The 14,876-nt window shown below is 41.8% G+C and overlaps 1 protein-coding gene across 1 annotated transcript in view; it reads right to left on the bottom strand.

Moving 5' to 3' along the window:
* Positions 1–14,876, bottom strand: part of TENM4 (teneurin transmembrane protein 4) — a 2,724,551-nt gene that overhangs the window by 825,280 nt on the left and 1,884,395 nt on the right. The gene's annotated exons all lie outside the window — the stretch shown is intronic.

The raw sequence follows: 14,876 nt of genomic DNA, 5'->3' as shown, positions 1-14,876 counted from the left end.
GTATTCTTCATCTGGCCTCATGAGTCTCATCCTACATATGTACAGCTTAGGGTTAAGCAAAAATCCATAGTGATTTTTCTGAATTATTTTTATCTATAGTTCTTGCTTCTCTGCTACAGTACTCTGAATGTTAGCTGCCTCAGTCTCCCTAAATATTTTAGTTGGGTAAGACTGCTGTACTTTCCTTGTGCCCCACCTTCCCCATTTCATTCAGGAAGCCTCCAGGTAGAAATGTGGGGCAATCTTTAGTTTTACCTTTTTTGTTTCCCTTATTTCAAGGATCATAGTCATGCCTTGCCTTTTGGCTAATGTCTGAAAAATGTTGTTTCATATAGTTTGCTCAGTTTCCTACTTGCTTATGGTAAAAAGGCTAGTCTAGTACCAGTAATTACGTCATAGCTGGAAGTTAGATTATACTTGTGTGTAAAAGAAAGAGAATAAGAAATAACTACTGTATCATTTAAACCACCATAATTTTCAGCTTTTCTATTACTTGCAGCCAAACCCAATTTTAAATACTTCAACATGCAAGGCCCCACACTGGGTGTTTCATATGAACGATATCATAGATCTCACTTTAGCCTCATGCAATTCCCATAAAGTAGTAGTTATTGTTATTCCCATTTGGCAGATGAAGAAACCTGAGTTAGAAAGGAACAGAAAATGGAATTAAGGAGTCTCTTGATAATTCCACTGAGTAAATAAGGGTCTGTACTTGAGTGATCACAGACAGAATAAAAAGTAAGGTACCTAAAAGACACTGGAAAGATAGGATCAGTTGATATTAATGAGTAATTGATATGGAAAGAGAGGAAAAAGCCGTGATTCTTGGTCTCTAGCATATTAACAGGATCCTGAATATACCCAGGAACGATCCAGTGATGGTTACTGCACTTACTAAGGTAGGAAAGAGACTGTTGGTATTGTATAAGGAAAGTCAAAACTTGAGGCAACATATGGTACTTTGCTTATGATATCATCAATTGGAAACTCACAATCCTTAATTTTTTCCAGATATATAACTAGAGTTTCACTTTTTGGGATTTCTGTCCATCAAAGAGGACTACTTCTATAAACACATTCAATAAGCCCAGGGTAGAGTCTTATGCTTTGACAAAACATACATACTGGATGTCTCTTATGCCTCACCTCAATGTTCTCTAGGCCCAATCTCTTACTCCGGTCACTACCCTGACGATCAATTTCATTAGGCTTTGGCAGCTTTGTGCAGCTATGATTGTATAGAACCTTGCCTTGGGTCTCATGCCATGTATCTTTTATTCCTTCCTTGGGGCTTCTCAGACACACTATGGAAACTGCTCTACTTATAAAAATGCCATTAGGAAGTTAAGAGGAGTTAACATCTATGGGACCATCCTTGGCTAATGGGGGAAAGAACCCAAAAGGATAAATGCTTCTCCCTCTCCTCCCTCAGGTAGTTCATTCTGAGGTACATTTCATAGGGGCTTTGGGAAAGTCCTGGTAGGATTGAGAACCAGTTGCTTTAGTGGTGACTAACTCAAAATCACATACTTATTTTGGCTTTCTCTATTTCGCCTTTCTCTTACAGCTCTGCCCCCTAGGATCCCATTCCCAAATGTGACCTACACACAAAACATGGCCTTAGGCTCTGCTTTGGGAGGAAGTTAGGCTAAGACTCCCTGTAAAATGGAACAACTCACAGGGAACAAGCTTGAGAGTATTGCAGGTCAGCATTTTTGGGTCAGTCCCTAGAGATGAAGGCACTATAGGGACTAGAAAGATAAAGACAGAAGAAATGTGAAAATGGAGAGGAATTTCCTTAAACTAAAACAGGAGGTTGTGCCATGTGTTATATGAAATACCTGATCATAAAGTTAAGAGACAAGTGAGCTCTTCAAAGCTTTTCCTGTGACCAGCTGTCTAGCAATCAACATGGCTTTCTGAAGAGAAATCAATTAAAAGCAACTTAATTTCCTCTTAGGATGGATGGTTAGGAAAGGGAGAAATTGGTATATACAATTCAGATTATAGAGACTTGATTTCTTTGGATCTACAGGGTCAGGAGGCAATGGGGGCCACCTGAACTGAACTCTTGATGACAAAGTCGACTATACAATGCTCTCACCTGAGCTCCCCACCTCCTGCATCTGTGCGTTACCGGCAATCGATTTTACTCAACAGCAGCCAGAGAACTATTCCTAAAGCTCAGCAGTGGTAAGACCAGCCCTCCCCCTCACAGAAACTTCAGTGGCTCCCCATTGCTTATTTTAGCTTTCAAGGCCTTCTACAATATGTTCCCAATTCATCCAAAATTTCAGCGAAATTGGACTACTACCATTCCTTGAATGCCTCTTTATACTTTCATGTCTTCAGGCTATTTTCTTTGCTTGGAATGTCCTTACTTAACTATGTCTATTGTAGTCATACCCACCATTTGAGAATCTCCCCTGCATACTAGTTTCTTGAGGAAGCCTGAACATCCAACCAGAGGTGACCACTCCCTGCTCAAAACCTTATGGCATCTTGCATTTCCTCTCTAGGGCTTGCTATAAGCTACTTTGTATTAGAGCTATTTGTGAAAATGGCTGTATCACCCGTAGGGTATGAAATATTCTTTTTTATCCATATGTGTTGGGTTGAATGATTACATAGGTATATAACCAAAAGAGGTGCATAGAGAACTACAAACTAAGAATCCATATTCTTTTTTTTTTAAATTAAATTTATTGAGGTGACAATTGTTAGTAAAATTACATAGATTTCAGGTGTACAATTCTGTATTACGTCATCTATAAATCCCATTGTGTGTTCATCACCCAGAGTCTTATAACATACAGTGTTGGGTGAATGGGGAAGGAGGACAGTAAGGGAAAGAGAATTCACCTATACGAAACATCTACCACGTTCAGGGGCTTTCCTTACTTAGCTTATTTTCTGAGTCTTCACAATACCCTGGAAAATAGGCAGTATTGATCTCATTTTACAGAAGGAGAATGTGAAGCTCAGAGAGGTCCAGTAAATTACCATAGAGTGCAGCTATTTAAGTGGTAGCGTTAGGATGTGAACCCAGATCTCTGTGACTTTAAAACCTTTGCTTATTCCATTATATTTAGGGAGATATATAATTTATCATCCTAATTGGGATGATTTTGAAAGTGAGTGCTATTAATAATTATACTGGGGCAACGGAAGCAAACTGGAATAGTCCTAGGCAAACTGGGTCTTATTATCACCCTAATTATAAACCTCGAGGGCCTCCTTGCCTCTCGAGTACAAACTGGTCTGTAGCAGAAAACTAAAGTAAATCTTTTGTTTAGATCTTAATTCTCTCAGACAGGGTAACTTTTGAAGAAATACTTTGGTGTTGTAGAAAGCTTCCTTTACTGGTTAATTGTAAAGAAATCCATAGTATCCAAAAGAATAGACGAAGACTCATGTATTCTCATGTTTCTTTTAGGAGAGTCGGGAACACTTCTTGTCCCTTTCATTTCCTTCTCTAAAAGGGTTGGGAGTTGAGCAAACCGTCAACTGAGGCACAGTTGGATGAGCTCACCAGAATCAAGACAGGCTGGGCCCAAATGTAACTTGACCACTTATAAAACAGGTGATAATAATAATAGCAGCCATTTTATTGAGCTCTTACTAAGTACAAAGCCTTTTATATGTATTATCTCACTTGTTTTATATGATGCACTATCTCTTTCATTCCCCCACAATAACCCTGTAAAATTAGTTATCTTTTTATTCTCATTTGACCGATTGAAAATTGAAGTAGAGGGTGACCAACTGAGTTACCTAAAGCCACTCAGCTATTTAAGAAGCTGAACACTATCTGTTTGATTCCAAGAGGCGGGCTCCTAGGTACTGAGCTATGTGGGTCTCCCCTCCACCCCAAGGAGATCATGGTACCAAACTCATGGGGTTACTGGGAAAATTAAACAGTAGCACACTTACAAAAGTGCCAAGGACTGTGCTGGGTAGTAAGTAGATATTCAACAAACAACATATGCTGTCAGTATTTTCAAGCCCAGCTACACCTTCTAAGGAAAACATGCTACATGCCTGTTAATAGCCCTTGTCTCTCTCTAACCTCCTCTTTGATTCTATTATAGAATTGCAGGTTAGAAATGGAAGGACAATCCACTATTTATCAAGCCAGTGCCAGGTCCTGGAGACAGAAAAAACCCAGCGTCCTTCCTTGTCGAAGTCACATTCTAGCAGAAATGCCTGACATCTAGGATGTGCAAACTACTGCCAGATATAAGTAAGGGATGCCCTTGCTGCCCTGGAATCATTCACTCCAGGAATATTGGCTATAATGTTCTAGGCCGCAGAGATACACGGAGTCAAGAAGGGTTAGTTCTACTCAGGGCAAGTCAGAGAAGTCATAGGGTCAAATAACCCCTGTTAAGATGCCGCCATTGCTTGGTGTTGCCACATCTGCATGAGGACCCTTCCGCTGGAGGTTTTCTGCAGCATTTTGCCCCCGCCCATTTGCTTAACTTCTGGGCCAAGCTTTGGAAATGCGTGCTTTATGACTCTGTTCTGAATATGCCAGGGAGGGGAGTGACAGCTGACTTTCCTTGGTGGGGGATGGCATTTCACAATTAAGAGATGTAAAAATCGCATCACACCTTTTATATTGGTGTCTGGGCGTGGCTCCCTTGGAGTAACATTTCTGCTACGGCTTCATTCCGTTGCATTTCAGCTTCCACATTCCTGTGGTCAGTACTCAAAACACAAGGAGAGCTTTTTTGATGGGCAAATGTACAACACAGAAACTCCCCAACCTATGAAAGAACACAACTGAGGGTAGGAAAGAGTTTTCCGAAAACCAGTGAATGAATGTTGGAAAGATACTAAAATAAGCAGGTCTTTAATTCCATTTCTGTAGAAATTGCCCTCCTGAGGCTTTGTAACTTTAAGGAAGTGGTTTGGGCTAGCGTTGAGGCAAAGAGGAGGGAAACATTTATTGAGCACCAACTATGTGCCCAGCACTGTGGGCAAAAAAGCTCAGCTCATGTAACATTTATTGAGGGTCTACACCAGGGTATTATGGGCTGAATTATGTCTCTCCCATCTTCATATGTTAAAGTTCCAACCTCAGCATGTGACTATATTTAGACATAGGGTCTTTAAAGAGGTCATTAAGTTTACTGAAGTCATGAGTGTGAGCCCTCATGTGATATGGCTGATGTCCTTATAAGAAGAGGTTAGGTAATGGACACCAACAGAGGGACGGTCATAGGAAGACTCAGGGAGAAGATGACCATTCACAAGCAAGGAGAGAGGCCACTAAAGAAACCAACCCTGCCAACACCTCCATCTCAGACTTCCAGCCTCCAGAACTTTGGATTAGGAAATTTCTGTTGTTTAAACCACGCAGTCTTGGGTGCCTGATTGTGGCAGCCCTAGTAAACTAATACATCAGGGGTTGGCAAACTTTTCTTAAAGGATTAGACAGTAAATATTTTGGATTTTATGTGTGAAATGGTCACTGTTGCAAATGCTCGACTCTGCTGTTGTAAAGCAAAAGCAGCCGTAGACACGATGGAAACCAATGAACACAATCAAATTGTATTTACAAAACCAGGCAGTGGCTAGATGTGGCTGTGAGCCACACTTTGCTGACCCCTGATCTCTCCTGTCTAGGCACCGTGCAGGGTAAATGAAGCCTGACCCTGCCTGAAAGATTGCACAGTCTGACGAGGGAGACACAATTACATATTCTGCACAGCATAGGTAGTTCGCAGGAGTGGGAAACTCAGGATGTTGAGGGGTGCAGAGGCGGGGTGTGTGGTATAACTTGAAGGTGGCTGGGTAAGGACTGGGAAGGCTTCCTGGGAGGAGGTTAATGCCTGAGCTATGTATGGTTTGAGAGCCATTTTATTTAGTTAATTCCTGGTATTTTCTGAAATGGAATCATGTCTTCCAGGACTCACGATAAGGTCTTGAGCCTGCAGAGCTGGAGTCTCTGCATGTGTAAAAAGAGTGTGGCATGGTCTCCACTGTGCTTGGGGCTCAGCCAGGCAAGGACCTTGGGACTGTTGTTCTCTCACGGTGGGGTTCCAGGCCCCTACTTGAGCTTTCTCACTCTATAGCCCACTGAGCTAAAACAATGGCCTTCACCCCAGGATGACCATGCCTCCAACTGCTGCATTCCATGGCTATGCTTTCCAGCTGGCTGGCCTGCCTCCAGAACACTGAAGGACATGTCTGAGAAGCCCCAGTGCACACCAAGGCCCAATGCCTGCAGAATGACCACGGCTCCCTCTGTGTAGGGCACTCGCTGTACAGGCCTCCTGTCCACAGGATGCCAGAGTGACGAAAGTCCTTGGAGTGCAGGCCTCCGCGTCCTCACTTTGCAGACTGTGAGAAAGTGTGCCAGAGAAGGTGATGGCACACTCAGACTTCACACAGTGACAGACCAGGACCGAATTCAGGCTTTCTGCCTCCTGAAGGCAGCGACTGTTTCTCTGGACCACTCGTGGGGTTGCCTGAGGGGGGCTCAACTCTCACAGGAGATTACCCTCCCCGATAGCGTTCATCACTATATTTTGGAGGAATATTAATTTTTTTCTGGTAACAAAATTAATACATACTAATTGCAGAATATCTGGAAAGTATAGAGAAGTGTTAGAAAGTATAGAAAGTATAGAGAAGTATGACCAAACAGGAAAATTCACCTATGATCTTATCTTTCCAAAACAGTCACTATAAACATATTGGCACATTTTCTTTTAAGTTGTTTTGCTAATTTTTTTTTTTTTTTAGAAAATATATCTGAGCTCTGTTTTTTTAGTACAATTTTGAAATTTATTTTTTGTTCTTTAATATTATAAGCATTTGTCCTATACCATTTACAATGCCCAAATACCATTTTCCTTTCCCTTTGCCGAGTCTCAAGGTACTTGACTAAAGCTTTCTCTAGACAACAATTTACGCTTGGGGGCCGAGCAAAAGGAGACCTTGGAATGGGCATCAGGTACCCCTGCCATTGACTTGCTGCTGGAATGGGTCTGGGTACTTGTTCACCAGCCCTCGGTTTCTTCATTTTTATGGAGAGGCCTGGTCCGAATGCCCTCCGGCTCCAGGATGCTCCTGTATGCTCTGCTCTTTCTAGTAAAGTGCTCAGACAGATGCACTAACAGATAGTTAAGAAAATTTCCAAACTAGCTGTCCTCAAACATGACACTATTTTGAACATACTGACTATATCATTGAGTGCTTTGAACAATTAAAGGAGACAGACTGCCCTACAGGGGCAAACCGCTGAATGTATAAATCAGATACTGTATTCGAAATCATGCCACCATTTAACAATATTTTGAAGTTGGGGAAGGGAGGAGGAGTAAATGGTGCAGGGTGCAGGGGGGTGGGGGCGGGGAGGGATGGGGCGGGATCCACAGCTGCTGATTTTCTTTCTAACACCCTGGCTCCCTCCCTCTTCTGTGTTCTCAGGGTTCACCGTGGGCCTCTTCTTCTTCCCTCCACAGAATTGAGAGTTAGTAAAAAGTTTTCTCATACTACATTCCCTTGCAACGATTGGGGTGGCAGAGTTTGCATTTTATTCCAAAGCTAGACAGGAACCACTGAAAGGTTTTGATTTACCCAAGTGTCTCATGGGCATCGGAGGGGCACTGACCTGGATGTGAATCTTGGCCCTAATACTTTCACTTGTGTGACTTTGGGAAATTGCTCTGAGTCTCAGTTTCTTCATCTGTAAAGTGGAGATGGTGATATCAAGCATGATAGAATTGTTGAGGGAATAAATGAAACAACATATATGACGTATCAAGCATAATGTTTAGGAACGTTATAGGGAGTATTACAATTCTTGTAATGATAGTGGGCTTGGTACTCCCATGTGTATGTGTATCATTTATGTCTTATTATTAAAGAGTGAGCTGCCTAAAATTCCCAGATATCATTCTGAAGACATAAACTACCTGTAGCCTCTGGCAGGGCTGTGTGCATCCTCTGTGTACAGAGTGCACGGCGAACGAAATTGCATTATAATAATCCGATAATTTTTTCCTTGAGCAATGACAGGATTTTAAAACCTTTCCCTGGGAGAGATTTTGATAAGAGCTTTAGGTTGATTACTTTTTATATCCCATGTCCTGTCTGCCTGATAAGCTCCCAATCTCTGCATTTCACATTGTTTTTATCTTCCTGGGCTGCAGCCATCCTGTCACTGTCATCTTGTCAGTTGTCAAAATGAAATTGAGGGAAGACAGAGGGGGACTGAGGCACTGGGAAGGAGTGGCTAAGCCCCCAGGCGAGGGTGACAGGTCAGCGCTTCCTTAGAAATGGCTATTCTGGACACAGGAATTAAGCAGATAATCTCTAGGAGACAGGTCCATTTACTAACCTGGTACACAAAGCCTGGCTCTCACATGATGCAAAAACTCCCGGTCTCCTCTTTGGCCTGCCTTGGGCTACCGAAATCCTGGATTTTTACAATACTCGTTTTAATTCAACGTGCTGTCTAATCCCATTGTCATCTCTTGGGAACCAACGTGTTTTGAGAATCATCGACTTTTAGAGTGAAAAGAGACCTCAGAAAACATCCAGTTCGGGGAGACAAGGCTAATGGAAGAGGAATGGCTTCCCCAAGTGACTCAACAGATTAGAGATGAAGTCATAGGGTCTGAGCAGTTTCCCTCTGAGGGCTTCACAGGCCCCTGACTGTGGACAGGGAGGGGGCGGTCCTTGAGTTATTTATAATTGCACCGACATATTTGTGCTTAAGCGATCTGTTAGTGAGCTTGGGTTCTTCCATAGTGTGGGTTCAGTTCGCTACATAATTCCTTCAGCTTATAAAGCCTTGATTTTTAGGGCCCCTGCAGGTGCTGTTACGGAGAGGGATCCAAACAATTTTGTAATCACTACACTAGGACCTCATTTGAAAAGCTAGAAAACTATTTAATCTTTCGGAATGGCATTTGCTCTTGATTGAGAACTGTGGTGGGTACTGGTTTGCTTTACATCTGTTTCATCATGTCTTCTTATAATACAGAGACTGGAAAACTAATAACTATTTCCCATAGTGCTCCATGGCTGAGGTCTACGTTCCTCCTTTTAGACACAGCCATGCAAGGTACAACATTGTGCCACTGGGCTTCCACTATTTTTGCTGTCAAGGACAGTCATGGAAGCATTTGATGTGTGTGGCTCTAGCAGAGGTCCCAGTGGGATAGCATTTTTATCACAGCAAAGGGGGTACTGCTCTAGAACCAGCATGTACAGTGGTAGTTTCTCATTGTGTTAGGCAACGTCCCATTTCTATTGCTTCCCGAGGACAGCAGGGGCAGCTGCTCTCTTGGAAGCTCAATTCTGTTGTGTAGCTTTGAGGTTATCCCTGGAAGCTCAGCCTAGCCTCAGTTTCTTCGGCTCTCAGTAGTCCTATAATTCAGAGGCCAGCAAATGTTTTCTGTTAGGGACCAGGTAGTAAGTATTTTAGGCTGTGTGAGTCATTCAGTCTCTGCCGTAACTTTTCAGCTCTGCCACTGCAGGATGAAAGCAGCCTCAGATAATACATAAGTGGGTGTGACTGTATTTCAATAAAACTTTATTCACCAAAGCAGCGAGTGGGCCAGATTTGGCGCATGGGTTTGAGTTTGCTGAGCCCTGTATAATACATCCCTTACGCTAAAACTAACTAGAGTGCATTTTCCTTTCTACCATTGAACCCTGAGCAATGCTGAGATGCCTGAGTTTGAGAGTGAATGGAGTGTGAGAAAGGGGGGAAGGGAGTTCATGCCCCAGGTTTCTAGTTCAGGGGGCTGATAAATAAGTAGAACATGCACGTCCTTAGCTAATTGTAAGGTTGGCAATAATCTCTGTCTTTTGTGCTTTTCAGTTTACTGAATGTTTTCAATACAATATCTCATTTGACTTTCGCTACACCCTGTGAGAAACATGAATGGGGGTACAACTGGGGAACCTAAAGAACATGTGGACAAGTTGTAATTTTCTCAAGATCACATGGCTTTTGCAGAAGGGAGGCAGAACTTGAAACTAGTTCTCCTGCCTCCCAGTCCAGCGCTCCTTCCAGGACTCTATTCATGGTCGCAGGAGATCAGAACTGAAGCTGAGGTAACCTCCAAAGAAGAGTCTAACAACACTTGGAATTCCACTTGTGGAAGTTCTGAGAGCATGAAGGGACTTGGTCTAGAAAGGCCTGGTAGGAACTGTCCACAGCTCTGCTACTCAGTGTGTGGACCGTGGACCAGCAATACCTGGGAGCTCGTTATAAATACAGACTCTCAGGCCCTGGCCTGGACCAACTTTTTACCAATATTTCCAGGTGAGTCAGATGCACAGTAAAGTTTGAGATTTACCGTAAGAGCACAAAGAGACATATTCAAAAGTTTAGTGCTTGCAATCGAATTGCGAAGGCTCAGGGGAAACAGTTTACATAGCATAGTCAGAAGTCAAAAGTCATGGGGATGTTGAATACTATTAAAGGCTGATAGTAAGATGTTATTGTTATGTTATTTGGCTAGGAGATCCAGGGGTACCTGAATTCTCCTTGATCTGCCATTTCTCCTCACAGTAAATTTATGGAGGGGAATGTATGCCCAGAGGAGGAAAAACAAAGCAAAGTAAACCTTAAGCTAGAGCTTCAATAAGCATGTTCCCCATAAAACAGCCCTTATTTTTGCATTTTCTCACTGAATATTGCCCCAGAAGCCTTGTAAAATAGGGGCTGTTATTTTATTTTCCATTTGAGCTCATCATCATCATCATCATCATCATCATCACCACCATAAATCTTGCAGAGCTTGAGTCAGGTTCCACGTCCTTTATACACACAACTGACTTACCCCTTACAATAACTTCTAGATAGGAAGACTGAAGCACATAGAATTTAACTAACTTGCTCCAGGTCACGCAGCTAGTATGTGGTAGAGGTGGGATTCAAGCCCAGGCAATTGGGCTTCAGATGGCATGCTTGTACTCACTGTATCACACCCTTGTTGCTGAGCAGAATGGTCAACTGGCTCAATATCACAGCTCTAACAAATGGCGGAGGCAAGGTTTACACCAAAGTCTGACTCCAGACCTTTGCTTTTAATCACAACATAGTGTTTTCAAGCATAATGAGATTCCTGGATCCATGCTAGACTTCCTGTCTCTCTCTCTCTCTCTCTCTCTCTCTCTCTCTCTCTCTCTCTATATATATATATATATATATATATATATATATATATATATATACATACATACATACATACACACACACACACACACACACACACACACCAAGGGGGCCAAAAAAATATATATATATACAAGTGGACACTTTAGTCAACGTTGCTCAAGTAGTAGGTCACTGTGACCAGAAGTGTCTAGACGCTGATGGTAACCACTTTGAGCACCTCTTGTAATTGCAGAAGTCAAACGTGACTTGTATTCATCTTTTGTTATTGGTATATATTGAGTATTACACTTTTAATAGTTTTTTTCTTTCTTAAAATGTGTATACATTTTTTGGCACCCTCTATATAAAAACTATTAAAATTGTAATACTCAATATATACCTGTAACAAAAGATGAATACAAGTCACGTTTGACTTCTGCAGTTACAAGAGGTGCTCAAAGTGGTTGCCCTCAGCATCAACCAGACACTTACAATCAGACACTTCTGATTACGGCGAACTACTGCTTAAGCAACATTGACCCAAGTGTCCATTTGTATATATTTTTTTGGTACCCTCGGTGCGTGTGCGTGTGTGTGTGTGTGTGTGTGTGTGTGTAATATGGATATATAATGACATACAAATATGTAATTAAACGTATACAGTTAAAGCTCCAGCTATTCTATGCCCAGGTCTGGCCCAGCAGCAGAACAGCACTACCCTAGCCTGCCTCTGCTTAATTAGACACTTTTGTGGTTTTACTGCACTGCTAGTCTTTACAATATGTGTGCTGTGTCTTATTCATCTCGATGTCCCCAATGCCTAGTTCATGACTTGCCTTATAGTAGATTCTCTATAAATGTTTGTTGTCTGAACTGAACTGATTACTACCCTGGGGCCATCATTCTCGGGCACTGGATCTCATGTACCAGTAGCACCTGGAAGGTTGGTAAAAACACAGATTACTGGCCCCACCCCAAAATTTATGATCTGGCAAGGCTCCAAAATTTGAATTTCTAACAAGTCCCCAGGAATGCTGATGCTGTTGGTCCTGGGACCCCAGTTTGAGAACCACTGTCTAGGACGCCTTCAGAGAGGAAGAAGGACTGGACCAGGCCTTGAAGGACCCCAGAGGAACCCAGACAAGTGAGGAACGTTATCATTATACTGTTTAAATTTCACATTTCTCGAGATGACTCACTGTACCTTTTCATGACTACATGACCCAGTACATGAAGTGTGGGAAAAATATGACATCTGATGATACATGCTTTGAGACAATGCGCCTTCAATTTCATCTATTTGCTAATGTGAAGAAGTGTAGATGTAGGCTTCAGCTACCATCAACTAATTGGGAATGAATGGTCCACCTTTCCATTTTCTAACAATGCACCATAGTTAGAGATTCATCGTTACAGGGTAGGGTGATATTACTTGGTATGTATTTGAATGTAACACATTTCATTAAGTCATATTTGGGTTAGAAATCAAAAAAAGGAAACCTTATCTAAAATAGAAATAGACAAAATGAATGAGTAAAGACCGGCTATATGATATTATTTGCTCTCACTCTTTCCTAGCAATGCAAAGTGGAGACAGCTGGCTGTTGAGGCCAATAGCACATGTAGCCTAAACCAGCATGCACTCGGGAAGGGGTTCAAGATTTCTATACCCATGGTCTTCTTCGGTTAAGAATTTTATTCCAGCAAAGGGGATACGGGATGGGGCAGGAAATATTTCTCCATACCATCCTTTCCCCTCCTCAATTAGATTCTCCCAGGAATCACATTCTGAGAAAGATGTAGATAAAGTGGAGCCACCTAGGGGATAGTGCCAGGTTGTTAAGGGGTCTGAAGAAGAATACTAAGAAGGAGGGAAAGTTCCTCCTAGAAAAGGGAGTGTCAGAAGTGTGTGTGTATATAACTGCCCCCTCATGGTGTCACCCCTCATATTTTCTCTTGAAACTCTAAACATTGCGTATTGCTCTTGAACGGATCACACTGTAATCTATCAATTTATTTACTTATCTGTTTCTCCCGTCTCTCTCTGAGTTCCTTGGTGGACTCGGTTTTATTCACCCCTAAATCTCTAGCATCAAATACGATTCCTCGAATAGTATGAGACCTCAACAAATGTTTGTTGATTTTAATTTGAATTATTGGGAAGAGGGGGCACCCCTAGTCTGTATTCTTCCAGATGACAGAATAGGATCAGGGTAGATATGGAGAGGGAAATTCATGGTGACCTATTCTATCACTTTTTGCATCTATATTTATACATGGGTAATAATGCTACTTGGGAAGAATAAATGAGATAATTTTCTAAACGCTTAGCACATTGCCTGGGGCATAGTAAGTACTCAATTAAAGTTTTCTATTATCATTACTATTATCAAGTGGCCCTTTTAAATTTCATGTTTTAAATATTCATGGATACCATGCTTTTGTTCTGAATCTCCCTTCCTTCCTCTTTCCCGTCTGTTCTCCCTCCCTTTTTCTTCTTTCCACTATTACCCATCCTATCTTTCCACTCATCCATTCAAGTATCTATCCAACCACTGAATGTCCATCTATTCATCCTCTCCGTCTACTCTTTCATACATTCATATTTATGCTAATTAATTACTCATTCAACCCACCCATTCATTTCTAATTGGGAAGTTGTGTAGTAGAAAGTGCCTGGATATAGTCACATCCATGCCTTCTCAATTGAATCTTGGATGGTACCAGCTATAACAGAGAGAGGTGGACATTGGTATTGCTTTGTGTGGCTGAGAGGTGGGCTGTGGTACCTGTCCAAACGACTTTTCAGGGGTACTTCTGAGAGCCATGGAGGTCTGCAGTCCCCATCAGGCACTCCGGGAAGCCACTAGAAGTAGCGGTATTTGAGCTGCAATGTGCACATTTACAATTAGATGGTATTATTCATCAGAGTACTATTTTATTTAGAGAAACCAATAAAGCAGATGGAGACTGCTGAAGATGTCACTGTTTTAGCTGGCATGTTTGTTCAGCAACTGGCACAATACGAGAGGTGCAGAAGTATAGACAAGATAAAGAAAACCAATTATTTTGATTTTCTTGAAGAGGGGAACTGAGATCACAGTTTTGACCTTCACAAATTAGAAAATTATCTGGATTCTAGGAAGTTCAAGATAATCATGGGATACTTGGCAGAGCAAAAAAAAATAAGCTGTGGCTTTAATATTTGACTCCCCTGTACAGCTGAATTAATTAAAGTGAAATATGTAAAGAAAGGGGAGTGATCCTGCTAATGTAGTAGAAAGAGCATGGGTTTGGTGTGGTTCAGATCGAGGTTTGGATTCTTGCCTTTCTACCTATCAGCTGTGCATCCTTGGACAAATCATTTAATCTTTCTGGGCTTCCCTGTCCTTACTGGTAAATGGGAGATAATTAACACTATTACATTATTCAATGAAGATTAAAATGAGGTAATGTTGATAAAGCAGCTGGCAGAATTCTAGGTGCCACTCAATACATATTGGTCCCTATTGGTTCCAACATTGTGCACTGGTCAGGTGACACCTGGAATATTCTGTTTCCTTCTGCACAAATTCAATAATAGTTCAGCATATGCTTCGAAGGGTGACCAGGATCGTGAGGGACTTGAATCCATGTCCTGTGTCCAGTTGAAAGGAGATAAAATGTCTAATTTGAAGAGGAGAAATTTGGGGGAGACAATGTTGGGATCTTCAAGTACTGAACAATGTTGAGAAAAGAGAGTAGA

This window comes from Rhinolophus sinicus, chromosome 14 (assembly GCF_057876585.1).
Source record: "Rhinolophus sinicus isolate RSI-liver-muscle chromosome 14, RSI-T2T, whole genome shotgun sequence".
Lineage (NCBI taxonomy): Eukaryota > Metazoa > Chordata > Mammalia > Chiroptera > Rhinolophidae > Rhinolophus > Rhinolophus sinicus.
Note: the sequence above shows the minus strand (reverse complement) of the source record. Positions and strands in the feature narration are given on the sequence as shown.